This window comes from Lepisma saccharinum, chromosome 23 (assembly GCF_977018435.1).
Source record: "Lepisma saccharinum chromosome 23, izLepSacc3.1, whole genome shotgun sequence".
Taxonomy (NCBI): Eukaryota; Metazoa; Arthropoda; class Insecta; order Zygentoma; family Lepismatidae; genus Lepisma; species Lepisma saccharinum.
The window spans coordinates 3881557-3901594 of record NC_139251.1 but is presented as its reverse complement, the minus strand read 5'-3'; positions in this window follow the sequence as shown (position 1 = coordinate 3901594).

Genomic DNA, 20038 nt, shown 5'->3' with positions numbered 1-20038 from the left:
TGATAAGGTAACGTTTTGGAAGAGCATCAAGTTCTTTGGTAGCTGTAGTTCAGCATTGTACAACTGAGCCCGCTATTTAATATATTTAAGTGGTTTCCGTAAGATGCTTGGCTAAAATTGAAATATTGAGCTACATGATTTCATTTTTACCGTGTAAATTTTTAAAAACTGTGTGAGGTCATAAGTGGGTGAGAACTTCAGTCAGCAGTTTCAGATTACTTATCGTCTGTCTTCCTTTGTGCGTTTCACAGTATGTATTTACATCTAAATGCATCCTATTAATATTTTGCTTAGATAAGCTCTTCTAGTAATTGGCACTATACTTTCTTTTGCTTGTTTTTAAATCCTAAATTGTTGAAAAAGGCTAAATATGAGATGTAATCAATTAGTACCTTCAGCCAATATGTAACATGTTTGTTATGTAATTACATTACATATATTTCTTTCCCCCCTTTAATGAACGCTATATTATGACTGAGGGTAAATATATGCGCCACCATTTCTTGTGCAGTCACCCCCATATGATGAAATTGCAATTTCATCTTCATAATATACTTCATTCTTAATAATATACAATAATAATTTATTATAATTTCAAAAGGAATTAGGTAGCAAGATTTAAAGCGTCAATACTCAGATTCAAGTGGGTTTTTTTAACTTAGAATATTTGATAAGAATATTCATTACCTGTCCGATCTCCGGTCAACACCTCTCACTCCTTTATAACTTAATTTTTAACATTCGTACTTACCTATTCTGCATTGCGAAAGATTGTTTAAGGTAGGATTTTGCTATTTTCACGAAAATAATTTCACTTTTTAACATTAACAGGAATTATTGTTCTTGCTTTTTCGCTTCTGTAACACACACTATGGCGGGTATAGATGTGGATCATGAGTGGGTATGCAGTGTTTCCAACCTCCTTAACCGAAAAATGCCGCACGAACCAAACACGCATACCCCCAAATACCATTCACGAATAGCCCCACAAACCATTCACGGTAATGAAAGGTAAGCTTAGGTTAGGTTAGGCAGAAATAGTTAAAATTTGGGGCCACGAACTATTCTCACATAGCCCCAAATACCATTCACGCATAGCCCCACAAACCATTGACGTTAAGTTTAGGTTAGTTTAGCTTCAGTTTAGGCAAACATAGCTAAAATTTGAGGTCGTAGTAATATCTGGAATGTATATTTCGTTATTTCAAATTCTTGCAAAACAAGGGCGTGGTTGGAAACACTGACAGGGGGTTACGTTATCGAACGTACGCAACACGTATAGGAATCAAGTAAGAGCAACAACGGCAACTGTGTGTTGTCGATATATTTCTCTTCAAAAATACATACATTTCCGGTCCAATAGATTCAACTATTAAAGAAAATACGCCCACGAACTTTAACAATCCTACAGAAACTCATTTTCGTAAATAGTTTCTTATGTAAAAATGAAGAAATCCTATGAACGGAGATCAAAATGTTACCGAATATTCACATATTTTTGATATTCAAAACTTGAATTTCAATATTTCCAGAGTTTTTCTTTTTAGCTATTTCCCCTTACATTTGCTTTGCTTTCAGATTATATATTTTAACACACACACACACATACATATTAGAAAAAAGTGTAATCCGACTAGAATTATAAAACTTCGTTTTTAATTAAGATTATTAACTTTTACATTAATACATATGATTGGAGTGGTTTCATGAGTTTGCTGTAGCTATAATATTTGACGTATTACCAAGAATTTTTATAGTAATATAGAAGAAATCAAAACGTTTTCTTCTCTTTCAGGCGTTTTTGGGATTTTTCTCGGGAGAGCACAGTACTGGGCAATGAGTAAAGATGGCGACAGGCACTGAGAAAGCTTATGATGTGCTGGAGTTTCATGTATATCAGTCGGTCAAAACAGTACAACGACACTTTAGAACAAAGTTCAAGAAATATGCACCGAGTGCCAACTCCATTCTGCGATGGCATGCTCAGTTTACAACAGCGGCATGCCTCTGTAAGGGAAATAAATGGGTCAGCTTCCAGTAAATGAAGAAACTGTTGAGCGCGTGCGAGCGAGTTACACACGTAGCCCACAGAAGTCGACAAATAGAGCAAGCATAGAGTTGAACATTCCACAAACAAACCGTTAGGAAGATCTTACGGAAACGATTGCTACAGAAGCCTTATAGCATACAATCGGTATAGTCCACGCGTATGCTTCGTTGACGTCGAAGAACTGAAGATAACCGCCGCCACGACAATACATAGCGGGCGAGTTATTTTTGTCCAATCCCACTCAACTTTCAGCCAATCGGTGCAGCTGTCAATCTGCTCGTTTACTCCACATGACTGCGGATACGCTGTTGCCGTACTTCAATGTGGAAACCGTGGGAAAGTGCATGTGCTCGGAGGGACAAGGTGGCGTAGAGTTGATGTGGATAGTAGATGTGGGGTAATAATATGCGTTGAATGTGATTGTTACAGCAGGTGGGTGTGCTCCGTGGACATCAAATCCAGCCGGTCGTTAACGTAGCTAGCGCCTCGACTATACAAACCCTCATGCTTCAAAGCGAAGTGGTTAGCTACGAGTTTGCTACACGAATGCAATAAAATATGGAATAATATATTTCTTGTGAAAAATTTGTTTATAGTGATGATGCACTTTGTTCTAAAGTGTCGTTGCACTTCTTTGACCGACTGATATGTATGGAATTCCAGCACAGCATAAGTTTACCAGCGCCTGTCGCCATCTTTACTTAATGCTCAGTGCTGCTCTCTCGCGAAATAAATCCGAAATACGCCTGCAATAGAAGAAAACTGTTTCAATCTTTATACATTACTGTGAATTTTTTTGGAAATATGTAAAATATTATTCTACAGCTAACTCATAAAACGTCTCGAATTATTTGTAATAACCCTATATAAAAAGGACACGACTGTTAATTTATTGAGAGAAGAAATTAGGGGAGGGTTTAGGAGATGGTTTATGGATGACTCGTGCAGACGTGGGAGTTCTGTATTACAATGTAATGTAATATCGAATCCGTTTTTACAATAAACTAAACCACCTGTTATATAATACACACTCGTCACAGTCGAAGATGAGCCATGTTGTTGTGGTAAACATCTGTTTACAAAAGGTGGCACACTCGTTTGAGTTAAAGTCCAGCTTCGTGGCCGGAAGTACAGCTGAAGGAAATGTAAACAAAGCAGCAGCTTTAGTTACTCTCAATCAATATAACCATATGAAGGGAATTTTAGGTCTCTCAGGCTCCATGACCAGAGCTAAAGGAAAGATTGCAGCGTAAATATTAATTAACTGAAATTTCCACGTCTAAAATAGAAGGAATGTAAATGTGAAATATTATTCAAATTTATTTTAAAAAAGTAACGTTCGTGACAAAATTGTTATCACAATTCGTTAGAATGCGAGGGCTCCGAGTTTGAATTTGGCCTGAGAATGGGTTTTCTTTTTTAATCTCTCTTCATCTTCATGAGTAGCCGAAAATGGAAGAAAAGCAACACTAAATAACGAAATGGAGAAACGAAATATGGACAAGCAAGACAGAAATAGTGCTCTTGCAATTGCTGAACATGACGCAAGGAAAAACCTTCCGGAAATTGTGTTATCCACGAGAAGTCTTGAAGAATAAATAAACTCCTTCCACATACACTTTGGCAAACAGAATTGCAAAGTTGGCACTGAATATCCGATATTAAAAATTATAGAAACACTAATGGAAGAGGAGTTTGTGTCACAGCCAGTGGGTCATATAAGACTAGAGTGAAAGGGTTACAAAGGATACAAATTTTCTTATTGGCACACAAACAATAACATAGTTTCAATCTGCAACTGGTGTGGCGTGAAAAAATATATTATTAACACCCATTTAGTAAGAAAAAAAATATTTTGGAACCTAGGATTTCAGCTTACAAAGCTGGCCTTCAACCACAAGCCACAGTAAGGAAACCAAGCTATTCGAGTGATTTAACCATGAGATTGCATTTTTTACTCTCCAGCTCGAAATTGTGAATACATTAATTTGAAAACAATACGCTTCCTCAGATCGGGTTCATATGTCGTACACATTGCTGACAAAATACAAGTGAAGCTTGTGCATGAAAATCAATGAATATTTTGGGAAATCGTGTTTTTGGGGAAAGTTAGTGTTTGCGAACCTAAATGATAACCGTTCTCTAGTTTCCGTCAATATAACGGATTCCGCTATGTGACGACGAATCTCATTAACCAACCGCTCATATTGTTTATTTTAAACTATTTATTTCAAAATGAAGAGTCATTATTCTTGAATCTACGGAGAGACTAATTTATTCGGTAAGAATTTTACGAGAGTCACAATTCTATTTTTGTGCTACATTACGAAACAAATGTGGTACGTGTAAAACAAGTAAAACCCAACAATTTTTATTTTACCAAAATTCCAATTACTGTTAAAGTTAAATCAGAGGACAACAATTGACATATTTTTAATAGCCTGGATGATTGATGTGGGGGGGGGGGGGTGTACATCCTCTCATGTGCCCTTTTGGCTGTGACATCGCTTACGATGTATTTTATTTTTCCTATCGCATATTCAGTGTCAACTTTGTGATTCTGTCTGCCAAATTGTATGGGGAAGAAGTCTATCTATTCTTCAAGCATTCTCCTGAACTAGAATAAAAGTAATTGTGAAAAATTTTTTCATACCTCATTTTCAGTAATTACAAGAGCACTATTTCTGTCTCATTTGTTCGTATTGCGTTTTTTCCATTTCGTTATTTAGTGTTGCTTTTCTTCCATTTTCGGCTACTACCGACGATGAAGACAGACTAAAAAAGAACGCCCATGCTCAGGCCAAATTCGAACTCGGGCCGCAGGTCCTTAGTATGACTAGACGGTACGGTAGATGTGGCAACACATCGACGTGAAGACTCCTTCTTCGGCCAAATAATCAAAATCTTGGAGAATACGAAAGATGTAGGGCGTGTGGAGCCTCCCCCCCCCCCCCGTGCAGAGAAAAGCGTAGTGGTTTGTTCTTGAGAATGGATTATTGTATAAAAAGCACAAATGCATTCCAATACCTTCTCGCGATTCTGTGGTAGAGACTTTACACTGTGTGACGGTAGCTGGTGCACACCTGAATTTAACCAAAACTTATAATAGCAAAGATTTACTATCGACATATGACATATTTCATACAGAAGGAAGTAAAATAATGTATAACATTCCAGCAAAACAAGAGAGTTGCAGGGTTACCATATAATGAATTGTGTAACTTCCCGCCACAGAAGCCGGTTCATCCCATTGTCATTGATTTTTCCCGACCATATCCAGCAAGCGGGAAACAGTGACACAGATATATCATTGGTGAAACAGTGTACGGCACAATAATTATGATTGCTGAGTCTGTTCCCGATGTTTCAGCCACCACAGCGACGGATTTTATGTATGATAAAATAATATTATACTTTGGGATTCCAGCAAGGTATATTTTGACCGGGGAACATCATTCACGTTCAAACTATTGCAAGAACTGTCAACAAGGTGGGCATAACATTCAATTTCGCACCGGCATCTAAGCATAATATGATCGGGTTACAAGAGCGAAATAACGGATTACTTCAACATATTCTGAATATGTCAATAACGATCACACCAACTGAACGAAAGTCTTGCAACAAGCCGTGTTCAGTTAAAGTCCAGCTTTGTGGCCGGAAGTACAGCCAATGTAAGTGTTTATCAAGCATCTGTGCTGCTTACTATCAATCAATTTAGCCATATGCAGGGAATTATGGGTATTTAAAACTAAAAATAAAAGGGCTTCCGGAAAAATTGCATTAAAAATATTAATCAACTGGAATTTCCAAGTCTACTATCAAAGAAATGTAAAAGTGAAATATTCCTGAATTGTTTTTAAAAGAAAGAAACGCTTTTTTGACGTTCGTGAAGAAGTAGTTATCACAATTCCTTAGAATGCGAGGGCCAAGTTTTCAAATTTGGCGTGAGCATGGGTGTCCTTTTTCAGTCTCTCTTCATTGTCGCAAATAGCCCAAAATGGAAGAAAAACAACACTATATAACGAAAAGGAAAAAACGCAGTCAGAATAAGCAAGACAGAAATATTGATGTTGCAATTCCTGAAAATGACGCAAAAAAATATTTTGGAAATAGTGTTATCCTATTCCAAAGGAATAAATAAACTCTTTCCCCATACACTTCGGCAAACAGATTCGCAAAGTTGGTACTGAGTATGCGATGGGAAAATTAATAGAAATCCTTAGGAAGAAGAGTTTATGTTACAGCCAGGGGGCACAAAAGAGGAGGTATCCCCCTCAGAAATAATTTGAAATTAAAGCAATTCACCTTTATTGCAAAGCTTGGGTAGGAGAAAAATGTAAATTTGCCGCTGCAGTTTTTTCTCGCCAAGGAGACAGGCTGCTTTAATAACAACACATGATAATAATAGTAACAACAACAATTTGATTGAGGCTTTCTTCAGTCTACACTGAAAATTGACTTACTGAATGAAACAGCAACATGAGCTTGTCAATTTCCTTTTTCAGCCTTACCTTTATGATTACAGACACAAATTAATTCTCAAACTATTTTCATCTTCGCACTTAAACGACTTGCATTTGTTCCAAATTACTTAGATAATAATAAATTGTATTGCAAAGAAATGTTATATTCAAAAATAACAATTTAAAACTTACTTTCATGGTAATAAAATCATCCTTCGGAAAATGAAGTGAACAGTCTGGTGCATTCTTCGTAATCTTCTTGCCGCATTTCAGTTAATCAGTTCAGTTATCCTGATTTATTTACACATTTCATTTTGTTGATTCCACGGGGTGGAAAACACATGTAAGCCTTTCAGTTGTTCTGACCAACAAAACCATTTAGAGCAAAAAACTGTACAGTAATCGTTACTTTTTTGCATGTTCCTCATGCTTGGAACGCCTTCAACACAGCAAAGTATCCTACATGGATAGTTCTTGAAAATCTCGCCAGATGGCATATAGGATAATTTTAATCGCGAATTATTAAAAATTAGAGACAGATCCACAAAATTACATAAACTTAAATAATAATTCTGAATGCTTGTGGCTATGATAAGAGGAATTGTCAACAACAATAGCAGATCAAGGAGGGTGATTGGCGAGCAACTGTTCCCGAAAATACAACTCCTTCCATTTCATTATGGGCATCTGCTGCATTATTTTTGCACTCAAACACACGTTGGGTGTTTTGCAGAAAACCGCGTACGTTACCCGTATGCACTAAAGAGTAAATTATTATTTTAATCCAGTAGAAAGACCTGCCAGAAACGCTTGTTTTGCAGTTGAAATTGTTTTGTCTTTACATTCATAATTCACTGAGATTCTGGTGTTCACCCAGGATATATCAGTGTAAATAATATTTATATTTTTACGCTTAAACTTCCTAATTTATTTTAATTGTTTATGGCGAAGAGAAATTAAATCTTCTCTTTCCATTAACATTGCCCCGTTTATCATACTAAAAGCCAAGTTCTTTGAAAAAGACATGAAACGCTGATCATTTTCGGGAATGAAAGAATTCCGCTGCAGTCCGTCTGCGGCACATGCGCACGAGCGACCAGACTTGCACTTGCTCATGTCAGCTCGGCCATGCAATTTACTACGCGCGTGTCTCCTACTATCTACGATGTATTAGACAGATGTAATTACGGTACTACATACCATTATGTATTATATTTAGAATCATAAGTATTCTTAATCGATGTACTGTATTATTCATCTTGTAGAACTACGCATTACCAGAGCCTCAACGCATCAGATCTTTTAAAATTACCAGCAGCGAGAACCAAATTAAGTGTTGGGGTTCGATTTTAAAAAGGAATTCGTCATCTGTACGTCGCACAGCACTTCTGACAAAATCATTATATTTTATTCTACTTGTAATTGACGTTCTCTTCCTGGGTCGTTTCTTAACTTGTATTTCAAGAGGACCTTGAGAAACCTCACCCCGAACTTTGAACAGTAGTCCGTGAAGCTCTCGTTCGTTACTTTCGCTGTCTCGCTAGCTAACCAACTTACACCGCGATCCGGATTTCTCTGTTTTAAATAAACGTAATATTCATTACTATATGCCTTTCTTAACTTTTGAGAACCTCACCACGATTGCTCATCTTGACACTACTTTCGCTCATATTTCACTATAAAAATCATAGTTTTTTTACAGCACAACACAACACATGCCAACTCACAGATCTGCCACAGTCAATCCTCGTCGAAACCAACGGTCAGTCACCCTCCCTTCCGAGAAAGTTTGTCTATAGCTGAACTGATTGACGGGGTGGGGTGGAAAGCAGCCGAGAACGCTGGGCTTGCCTTTTCCTGCCGTGCACGTGCCCCTGCTTTTGCCCTCAGTAGTGAAAACAAAATGTTAAAAGAGGGAGGAAGTAAGGAAAGTAAAGCCCATTGAAGCAACAGTCTATTATTTTCCCTGGGCGACCAATAGTCCCCTTCTAACAGAATGGCTCTGGGTGTTATAGATGATGGCAGGCACACAGTGGTTCAGATCTCAGATCTCATTTGCAGCTGTAAGTCCCGTCCCGTGTATAATTGATGTGTGAGTGTGATGTATCCACAGACTTTTGACAAATTTTGAATAAAGTCACTTTGCCACGTGTGAAAATCAAGATATATTTGAAATAAATGTATAATTTTCCCATCTCTATGAAACCTCTAAAAGCGCAGAAATATAGGTTTCCTGTTAGCAACATATGCTTTTACATCTGAATGTTTGCTATTGAATTGCCCGTTGTCGGTTTTCGAAATTACATATTATACATCAATGGCCCAAATAAACGGAAATATCGAAAACTTCTTGATCTTGATACACTTCACTCTATACCGAATAATAAAGAGAAGAAAAAATTCTGATCCTGAAAGGGTTCGAACTTTCGACGCTTGCAGTTTGTTAATTTATACGAAAGAAAAATAAATTGATTCTGCTTCTCGGTCGCAGAGAAGAAACAGCTAGATTGACAGGTTCATGTGACTACTTCACTGATGCTAATCTTACTCGAACACGGCGATTACTTGGACTTGGCAGTCTAAAGGAGCTCCCGCGAAAGCCAACAGACAACAGGAAGCTTCAATTCAGAAATTTCGTAACAAGGAAACACACGTCCCATGGAATGTAACGTCGAATTTACTTAAAACCAATTCAAACAATGAGTTACCCCAGACGTTCGCTGCGTACTATAATGTGAATGGAAACGACATATTTGTCCCTCTCTGTACTGCAATGGTTGCATTGCTACTAATATTAGATTGCAGTCCAGGTTCAGTTGTTTCGTTCAAGTTGCACTCCGGATGCAGAAGTATGCAGAAGTATAATAAGTATAATATAAGAAGGATAATTCAAACAGCTAATTATCCAAAATACAGACTTTACAGCTCTATTTTAAGTGTCATATGAATGATGTTTAGATGTGACGAGAATAAAATATATCAAGTAGTACACATTTGGTAAGAACAAATATTTTGTAGACACGTTGATTCGAACCTAGGATTTCAGCTTACAAACTTGCTTTTAACCGAAATGGCTACAAGCCACGCTAAAGAAACAAACTGATAGGAGTAATTTATCCATAAGATTTCAACCTTTCCTGTCCAGCTCGAAACCTTTGATGTCGCTACTTGCTAATTACGTATATTAAATTGAAAGCAATACGCTTCATCAGATAGGGTTCATATGCTGTAGACATTGCTGACAAAATACCAGTGAAGCTTGCGCATGAAAATTAATGAAGACGTCGGTAAGTCGTCTTTTGTGGAAGGTCAGCGTTCCCAACTGTAAATAATTACCGTTCTCTAGTTCTCGTCAATATTGGGGATTCTGCTATGTAACAACGAATCTCATTATCTAATGGCACATACATTATATTACTTCAAACTATTTATTTCAAAATGAAGAGTCATTATTGTGGAATCTACGGAGGCTTTCATTCATTCGGTAATAATTTTACGAGAGTCACAATTCATTTTTTTCTACGGAATTAACGATTTCTAAACTTACGAAACTTTCAGGGAGTCAATGAACTTTTTGTGAATTATAGATGGAATTACATCATGAACATCCAGAAATGTTGAGTGATGGGAAAATAAATCGAACACACCTGGACATTTTTATTTGTAATTTTTTCATTGAGCAACTCAAAACGTTTTTTTTAGAGAAATTCGCGCATTTCTATGATAGAACCTTTAGGGACACTAAGAATGTCTACCCGGTATTCCACATAGCACCACGTGAGCTTGAGCACATCGTCAGTGATCGTATTAGTGGCTGAAAAAATTTGGCCACACTAGGCATTCAAGTTTAGCATTTCGTTGTGTAAACTGCGTCCTTAGCATATCCACAGGTTAAGAAGTTCAGGGGAATAATGTCTCTGCTTACTTGGTGGCCTGTGGATATGACCCCCAAGTCAGTTCTTTTTAGCTTGTCGTCCACTTTAATTTCTTCACAAATCTGAATTTTGAACGCGTACAGGAGAAGCCGTTTTCATAGCACTTCACGAACGGTTGAAGGAAGCATTTACAGTTATCTTGCTGCTTGTCTCATATACTTTCGTTGGCTGCGGATGAAAACATCACGAACTTGCGCAACTGTTTAGTCGGAGACGAGTGGCGTTCCTCCCCTTGAATCCTTAAAGCACTCTCTCTATTTGGAGAAAACATCTGTACCATGCAATCATACACTGGTCTGTTGGCAGCGTTTTGTTAAATACGTGACGGAACGTACGCTGTTCTGTAGTAATTGAATTGAATTTTACTCCACAAGCCATACCACAGCGCGGGTTTTCTCATGAGAAGACGTAATTTTCTCAATAGAGACCACAGCGTTCACAAGCATAAAAATTCCAGAACAAAATAAAAACACAAATTTGAGCATATATGGCATCATATACAATATATTGACACATCCAGATAACTAATACGGAACAATTGAAACAACAATTAAACGACCAGGGGAATAGTATTCGTACCGAACTGAAAACCATCATCCAGGGTATCAAAACTCAAGAGGAATATGAACAGGTAAATGCTAGTATTGCCAAATTAAGAGAACAGTTTCAATCTTTCGAGAATCCTACACTGGAAAATATTAAAATAGAATTTCAAACACATGAACTGCATGCAGCTATAACCCAGGTTCAATCCAAACTTGAAACCCTGGAAGATATTATTAATAATTTCCCTTCATCTACTGAACTCAATGCCATTGCTCGTAGTGTAACAAATATTAGACTCCCGCTGGAAACTTTTGAGGATTTTAGTAAAATACAAGCAAACATAGCTCACATCGAGGATAGTCTGGCAACCATGAAAAATGAATTAATTAGTGTACAGGAAACTCTGGAATCAAAATTGCCAGGTATCACTGAAATTCTAGCTATAGTCCAAGAGCAGATTACTAAGTTCGAAAACCTCAATACCGAATCTGAACTATCACATTTCTATCATCTGATGATAACATACAGAACAAATTAGAAATACTGCAACAATCGACACCTACGCAAAATGACATAACACAACTCCAAGAAATCTTGAAAACTGTAGCTGGTGCAATCGAACTGGATGCTGTAAAATTAACTCTGACTACACTTCAGAATACTGTTGTCGGGTTAATTAGTTCTCAGGAAATCAGAGCCATGAAGAGAGTAGTAAATCGAATACTCAAATCAGAGGATATCAAAAACATCCAGGGGGAAATTGTACAAATTGGAGAAACTATTGCTACTCTTCCCACCAACCAAATAATCTATAAACTTCACTCATTATTTACGGACATCAGAAATCAAGTACACGATATTGCTAGCCAGAGTTCGAAATTGAAACTCTAGAGAGTTTACAGCAAATTTTCTCAAACATCATGTTACAAATTAGCACCGTTGAAGCAGCTGAAGAATCGAACTTATCGAATTTCACCATTCAATTCCATGATTCGCTTGCCCCAAATTGGTTAAATTAGAAAAATAAACACTTGTATGTATTCTCAAAGAGCTTGAAACAACCAAAGTATCAGCAACTCATAAAATTGAATGAGAGACTGGGTATAGCCACATTTGGATCAAGAATAAAACTTCTTGACCACTGTTTATAAAATTCTGTTGTAGTGTTTGATGATGAGATTCTTAAAAATCAAAACCAAATTCGAAATTTCTTTACTCAAGGTCGACACAGGGGAATAGATTGTTTTTATTTGGCTCAAACTTATTCCAAGATTCCCAAACAATTACTGAGGGATAATACAAACATATTATTTTTATTGCGTCAAGATCACACTAATCTTAAACATGTTTATGATGATTATGTGGGAGGAGATTTAAATTACAACCAATTTTCCAAATTCTGTTCATCCTGTTGGAACAATAATAAGTTCGAATTTGTTACAATTGATATGACTCGAAAAGCCAACAATTGAAAATTCAGAAACAAAATCAACGATTTTATGAACGTAGAATCGATATAAAAAAAGGTTATAACATTTTAAAATAACCTCTAATCAAGAATATGACGAAATATAAAATTGAAGACAATTTGAAATTACGTCATTACCTGACCACACTATTTAAAGGCTGGAAATCAGAGTATCGAGGATTCTATGAACATACAAACGTCAAGACCAACTAATTATCGATGCAATCAGTGGATTCGGTAAAGAGATTAAGGGTGTCACAGAACAAAATAAAAATCTTATAAATGAATTGATACCTCTTACTCCTAAAAATTATGCATATTTTCCTCCTACACCATTATCTAGTATTCACGCACTTCTGACCCTCCAACAACAACCTACTAAATCTATAAGTGAACCTTAGAAAATTGAGTTGGGTCCCTTCGCAAGGGATTACCTAAGTACTGGAAAATTTGAAAAAGATGAAGTGTGTGGATTGTATCCGACCATGGATCCAAATGAGTGTGTGGTATGGAAAATTGGGAAATCTAGAGTAACATTTCAAGGCGATGTTGTGAAAATAATTTTTGGTATTGTGGGGTTGTGGGAATTGATCACCAAAAACATCCCAGAGTTTATACAGATGAAGATTACCAGAGTTACTCAGATATTTTTATATTATCTGATGCTTTATACCAAAACAATTATTCCAGTCAGAATTGAGTTAAATCGAGCAGTGGAGACAAATACAAAAATCTGATTAACCCATCTGGAACCAACCTAAAACCGGTAGTGGTATCAAACAATAAACTACTCTACCTAAAGAGTTTGTGTGGGTGGATGATGTGAGAAAACACATAGATAGATTACTGATTATAGCCGGAGAAGATAATTCTGGGAACAATAATTTCTATAATGAAAAAATAGGTATTGTAAACATGAATAGTGACAAAAAAGCCAATTTTATTTTAAATGATCCCAAAGGTTTATGATGCTTAATTAAAATTATCAATACTCTACCTCCTAAATTCTGGAATATATCAGAGGGTCGAGGTTTGGTTAATCATATTATTACAAAACTCCCATTCGAATTACATGTACTAGGTTACCAATACTGTGGTCTGGGGACCAAACTTGAAAAACGATTAAAAAGAGGAGATGGGGGAATCAACTGCATGCAGCTTGTATAGATCATAATATTGCATACGACACACACACAAATCTCGATAATCGTCATGTAGCTGATCAAAAATTGGAACAGGCACCATTTGGAAGATTAACCAGTAGAGATGCTTCTTTGGGTGAAGAAATAGCAGCATTGGGTACAACAATTGCTATGAACACAAAAACATACGGTGGGGTCTGTAATATATAAATACCCCTTAAAAATATGAAACCAAAAGGAATTGTATATCAAATTCCATATCATGATCTTAAAAATTTAAAATCCAATTTTAACTAAAAAAACAAATCGAAAAATGAAACAATCTATATCCAAAGGAAATGGGATGAAATTATTACTCAGTACACCCCAATTAAAACGTTTGCAAAATATAAGAAAAAACATAGTGGTGGATTCATATTCAGTATTCCTGCCGTCCTAGCAGCTTTGAGCGCCGTACGAAGTTTAGCTGTTGGTAGTGCAGCTATTGCAAAAACTGTTCTCGATTCAGAAAAGAATAAATCTCAATTAGAGGAACCGAAACGTCATAATCTGGGCATGAAGAGAAAATTAGGCAGTGGTGTGAAATCCAGAGTACTCAAAAAAATTAAAAAAAGAAAAACCACTTACGAACGAAAGTAGTAGGAAAGTATATAGGACTGGGACCACTTACAAGTGTAGAAAAGAAGAGGTTATTTGATTGAACAACCCGATTTGCCTACACTTAAAACAATGCCAAGAGGGGCTTATACCCCAATTCTTCTAGTGTGATATGCTTTTAATTTTAAGAAATTCTGAATTTTAGTGTAGAAAAGATGAGCCTCAACAGACAGATTTGCCTACACTTAAAACTATGCCAAGTTCCCATATCATCTTATTGTTTATAGTGTGTTTTTCTGTCAAAATCCCAGGAATCTTGAATTCTAGTGTAGAAAAGATGAGCCCCCCCTCAGATTGATTCTAGAGGGGGCCGACTCAAACCCAGAAGCCTCTAGATTACTAAACCAAAAATACTTATATAAAGCTCATAGCTCCTGGGTTCTGAGACCCAGTAGAGTGTGGTGCATAGCCCCATGGTTTTTATTGCTTTGCAATCAAGAGGCTTCTGGGTTTGAGTCTTGATAAAATGTGAAGCCCCCCCTGATTGCAAAATGTTAATATTGTTGCCTTGTAAACAAGAGGCTCGGGTTTGAGTCCTGATAAAATGTGTAAGATTGAAATACATGTGGCAAAATAATATCTCCACACGTGAGATTTTGAGAATAATTACTGCTAGTTGATATACAACTGATAGCTCCCAGATCTGAAACCTGGTAAAAAGTGTTATACAACAGCATAAAAAAACAAAATTATTTTATATTGGGAATCACCAGAGCCTAGTTATTGCTGTTGTCTGGGTATAAAAGCACCAGCTCAGCCACTAACTGCTGAACCCAACTGATATTTTTTATTAAGTATAAAGTTGTGATTTGAATCCCAAGAAATATATATAATAAACCAAAAATAAAAATGCCAAATCAAAAATATTGCAATCAATGCAATAAAAATATATCCAGCCCCAATTGGGTTAAGCACCAAAAGAATTGTAATCCAGATAAAAGCAGAATACTCACAAAAATATGCCCCAAATGCCATAGAGAATATAGCATGCAATACTTCACATATAAACATATAGATACTTCTTCTGCACAGTCATCAATATTTCCAAACAAAATTGATTGGAAATATTTGTGTGATTGCCCTGTATAACTTAGATTGCAAGGCCAAATTTTGTAATTTTCTGAGCTCTTCACTATTTTTCCCCCCTTTGCAATAGGGTATATCATGTATGTGTTTCCGGCATAATCATACTGCATTTCTACAAGAAATTAAAAATTTACATTAAAACAGGACATTAGATACAAAAGTATCTCGTTTCTGTCAGAAATTACATCAAAATTGTCTGCAAAACTTATGTTTTTTGAAATCATTAGGGGAGCAGATGTTGTTGCATCCTATAGTTAGGAATGAAATATTTGGATATGATGTGAGAACCCTAATTATATTGTCATGATCTGGTTTGTATGGAAAATGAACCTATTTAACAGCATCTGGGTTCTTGGACAGGCCCGGGTAATTTGTCTGTTCCAGAACAAACTCATCATGATCCAGGATATAATTAAAAGTTAAAAATTTGCCACTTGTTCCCCACAGTTTAGTTTTTATACATGATTTTGTAAATTTTGGAAACAGGTGTGTGAGAATAACGGGGCAAAAATAATTGTCAACAATTTCACACCCAACCCAATATCCAGAATAACAATTATAGAGCCACAAATCTTCAAGTGCTATTTTACCCAAATCTAAATACTGTATGTGTGTTCCTCTAGATCCGATACTCTCTATTGTTGCAACACTATTCTTCCCAACATTATTAAACTCATCAACAAAATAGCTAAGCTCCTCAGATTTAACAAACTTGCTCATCTACAAGAAAATAAGAATTAAGCATAAATGTAATTGTTGTGATTTCCACTGAATTCAAGATATGCCATAACAACAATATATCTTATACTCTTGGGTATGATAATTTCACGGCTCTTGCCCGGGTGAATAGTTTCACCTACAAATACACAGTTGTTGAAATACTCAACACCAATATAGTGAATTGTTGGGTTTTGAATGCAAATTTTTACATAATTTGTTTTAAAATATTTCCTGTCTGTTCTTCTTATTATTCTTGTCCCATATCCCCTTAGTGGCTTATAAGATTTTAATTTAATTCCTCTCCTATTATACAACTCAAAATGTGTTTTGGGATCTCTGCTGGGCATCTACAATTGAAAAATTGTTAATGTTATCACATCCAATCTCATATTCAATATCTTCCTGACCATCTATTATCAAAAAATTAGATTCGGATGGGCAAATTGTAACTCTCATTACTTCCCCAAGTTCAATATTAAAATATGACAGAGTGCATTTCTTGAAGAAGTAATTGTTTTTTGTGATAATCATAACATATGTCTCTTCTGTGTCTTCATTCCTAACAAAACCTCTTCCAATGCCACGTATTTCAGATAAAAATCTAATAGGGCGATCCTCATAAGAATAAACAATAGCTCGGGTTAATGGATCCATGCTACAAAAGAATCAAAAATAAACCCCAAACCTATACATCAATCCCAAAAATACCTCATTCTTGTATCTTGTATTGATAGCTCTTAAAGTGATTTTATCTTTCAAATCATACAGATTATATCCTATGGTGATATATTTCAAGTTTGGATAATATTTTAGGTTAGTGTATATAGTTTTGTAACCACCAACAAGATCAAAATGCATCCATTCTGTACTGTAGTCCATAAGCAAATCGGGGGAAGCATTGCAGAATAATCTTAGAACTTGGCCATTGTCGATTGGGTTGAAACAAATATCAACTCTGTGATAATAAATTTTATTGTTTGTTTTTGTGACAAAATACCCTATTAAATTTGGAATGTATGACCCAACCTCAAACTCAAATACATCGATATTGCTGCATATGTCATCTGGGGATGAGTTTGTGTTAAATATGTAACAATGTATGTATTTTGATTCTGATATCTCTGCAATTTTTTTAAATTCAAAAAAATTGCACCATGCCAAGCTCCAGGTATTGTATCCTGGAAACATTTTGGGTGAGTATTTTAATTTGCTCATCACACTTGACAGATAGGATAGGAAAATTGCACAGAGACGTGCTAACAATATTTTTTTTGCTAACAATTTCAAGTTCCTTGAGTGGGAATATGTTGTTTCTAAGATCAGCATTGATTCTGTAGTACAGCATTGCTGTGGAACGTGTCAAGTTCTTGGATTCTGTCACACCTATTCTAATACAATTAATATCACAAGTACCATTACAAGGCACGCACCGCATAAAATCATAATTCCAAGCGATGGCATGGAGTAATTATTTTTCCACGATTCCATATCATACAAAAAAAATTAAACTGCAATTGGAGCTTCAGCAGTTCGGGACTGTGCAATATATTGTCTACAAATATAGGAAAAATTATATTGACTGGGTTGCATACAAAACTCCCAAAGCTTATGTGTTTCAGGTTCCTGAAATTTGAAACAGAATCCAAGCTGTCTGGAAGTTCATAAAAGTGAAGCCATTCTACAAGCGGGTCTATCTCAGCTTTTGCATGATATATTTGAGCAAGAGGTGATGTGTTTATAATATTCGTTGGGTTGTAATATATTATTCCATGATTTGACCTATACTGGTGATACCTGGGAATGGATATAATTTTTTAATTTTGGCTGAATGAAAATATATCAATGTTCTGTGTGAAGTCTTTCAATTCTCTAAATTGATCCAATCTTGTGCTTATAATTGTTGCCCTTACAAGTTTTGCATATTTTATTTTATTTACAATCCGTGCAAACATCTTAAACCTAATAGGACCGAGCTCCATTATATCATAGGTTAAAACATCCAATGCGAGCAGAGATTCAACATTGTTTTTATCAATAAATATGCTCTCTTCTATATCCATCATGTCCATAATTGATAAGGAGACACAAATTTACAACTATTGTAATTGATTGAAGCAATGCGGTGAAACTTGATATTGCATTGATTATATATTTGTTCTGATCAAAGGCATGAGCTATGGCACATCCAGATTGAATGGCTGCATATATTAAGTATAAGCCAAGAAAAACAATCATTTGTAAGAAAATGCACTGCATTAAACACAGACACCATAGGTTCCATAATCCTCTGCTGTAATGCCGAGACTCATGGCCTCATGGTTGATGTGATACTCATTCATCATGTACAAATATAATTCATTTACACCTAGATCCTTCAAATTTTTACAGAAATCTGGAATATTACAAATATCTTCTGGTGAGCACAAGCTGTGATACACAGTGACATATTTTAAATTTGGAAATTTCTCTCTGAGGATTTTCCTATCCTCATCTGTGGGGATACTATCAAAATGGATCCATGTGACTGTTTCTGTGTTTGGGATCATGTCATAATATGGGGAGAGAAGAAAAGTGTGACCCACATTTGTTACACATTGCAGGAATTTCTCACCGTACAAATTTAATCTGTATGCATTTTGATATTGTTTCACAATAGGCTTCCCATATTTCATTGAGAGCTTTTTTTTCAATTCTGGCTTGAGTTGAGACCTGAGTTTCTCAATATCAACTTTGTCGTCAAAATAGAGATCAAATTTTTTTATGAAAGGGTATATCTGAACTTTCTTCCATTTTTTTCTAGATGCTCCAATCTCAACAAATTTTATGGACTGTGGTGGATCCTCCATTGCTTGAAAAGGCAAAACATACAGATTAAAAACTAAAAAATTGAACTACAGGCTTGTTGATATTATAGATGTTGTACAAAATTGGATGTATTATCTTATAATGGAACATGAGTCTCAACTGATCCCTAAGGCTCACATGTATTTTCCTATTATTCCCCCCAACAAACTGAACAATGTGCAGGTTTTTAAACACCCTTTTGAATTGCCTGCTTTCTGAAAAATCTGTATCTTGTAAAAGCCACTTGACCTTTGCACTTTCAGTTTTGGAACCCCCAATAATGTCCAGATAATCATATGAGTATGCATATACAAATTGCTTGTCTGGTGAGGAATAATTGCGTTTGTAATCAGATCTGTCCCAGTACAAGTGATCACCCCTAAACATTTTCTTAAACCCATCCATAACATCTTGTTTTGCAGACAGATTATATATGCACACCAGATTTATGTTTGATATAAATTCCAGATCCTCCAGGGTTGTGTGATCATCAATAAATTCATTTTTCAGATGCACTATGAGAATTTTCACAACAGTCCTCAATTTTTTAATCTCCTCAGCAATATTCCTGAGCGAATCTGGTTTAGAGAAATATACAAGCTTGGTGCTCAACATGTCTCTGCAATCAACATCCAAGTATAATCCCTCACAAACAAAATCCAAATTTTGCTTGCCCACAAAACTCATGTTGTGTTCAAGCAGAATCTCTACACACTGATGTGATAGGGGTGTAACACCATGGTCAAGACCTAGAATCTTATTCTTGCTGTGAATAGTGTTTTTGGAATTTTGAATGGAATCAACTATAAATGGTTGCCCTTCCTCATTAAATACAATAAAAGATTCTTTATACTCGGACAATAGGCCCGTGTAGACATATGGTCCATAAAATGAATTATAATCAGGTGGGGGCGCCATATCTAAAAAAAAATTATCAATATATTACTTTGCATGCAATAGGTATTTCTATGTTAATAGCATATAATTCTACACACTAAGCATGTACATGAGTAACTTATTAAAACATGCAGCATAAGAAGAATTGTTGAATTTTACATTCATGAGGCATTTGCTGAATTGTACAATAATTTTTTTGTATTTTTCTACATACCCCAACTTCATAT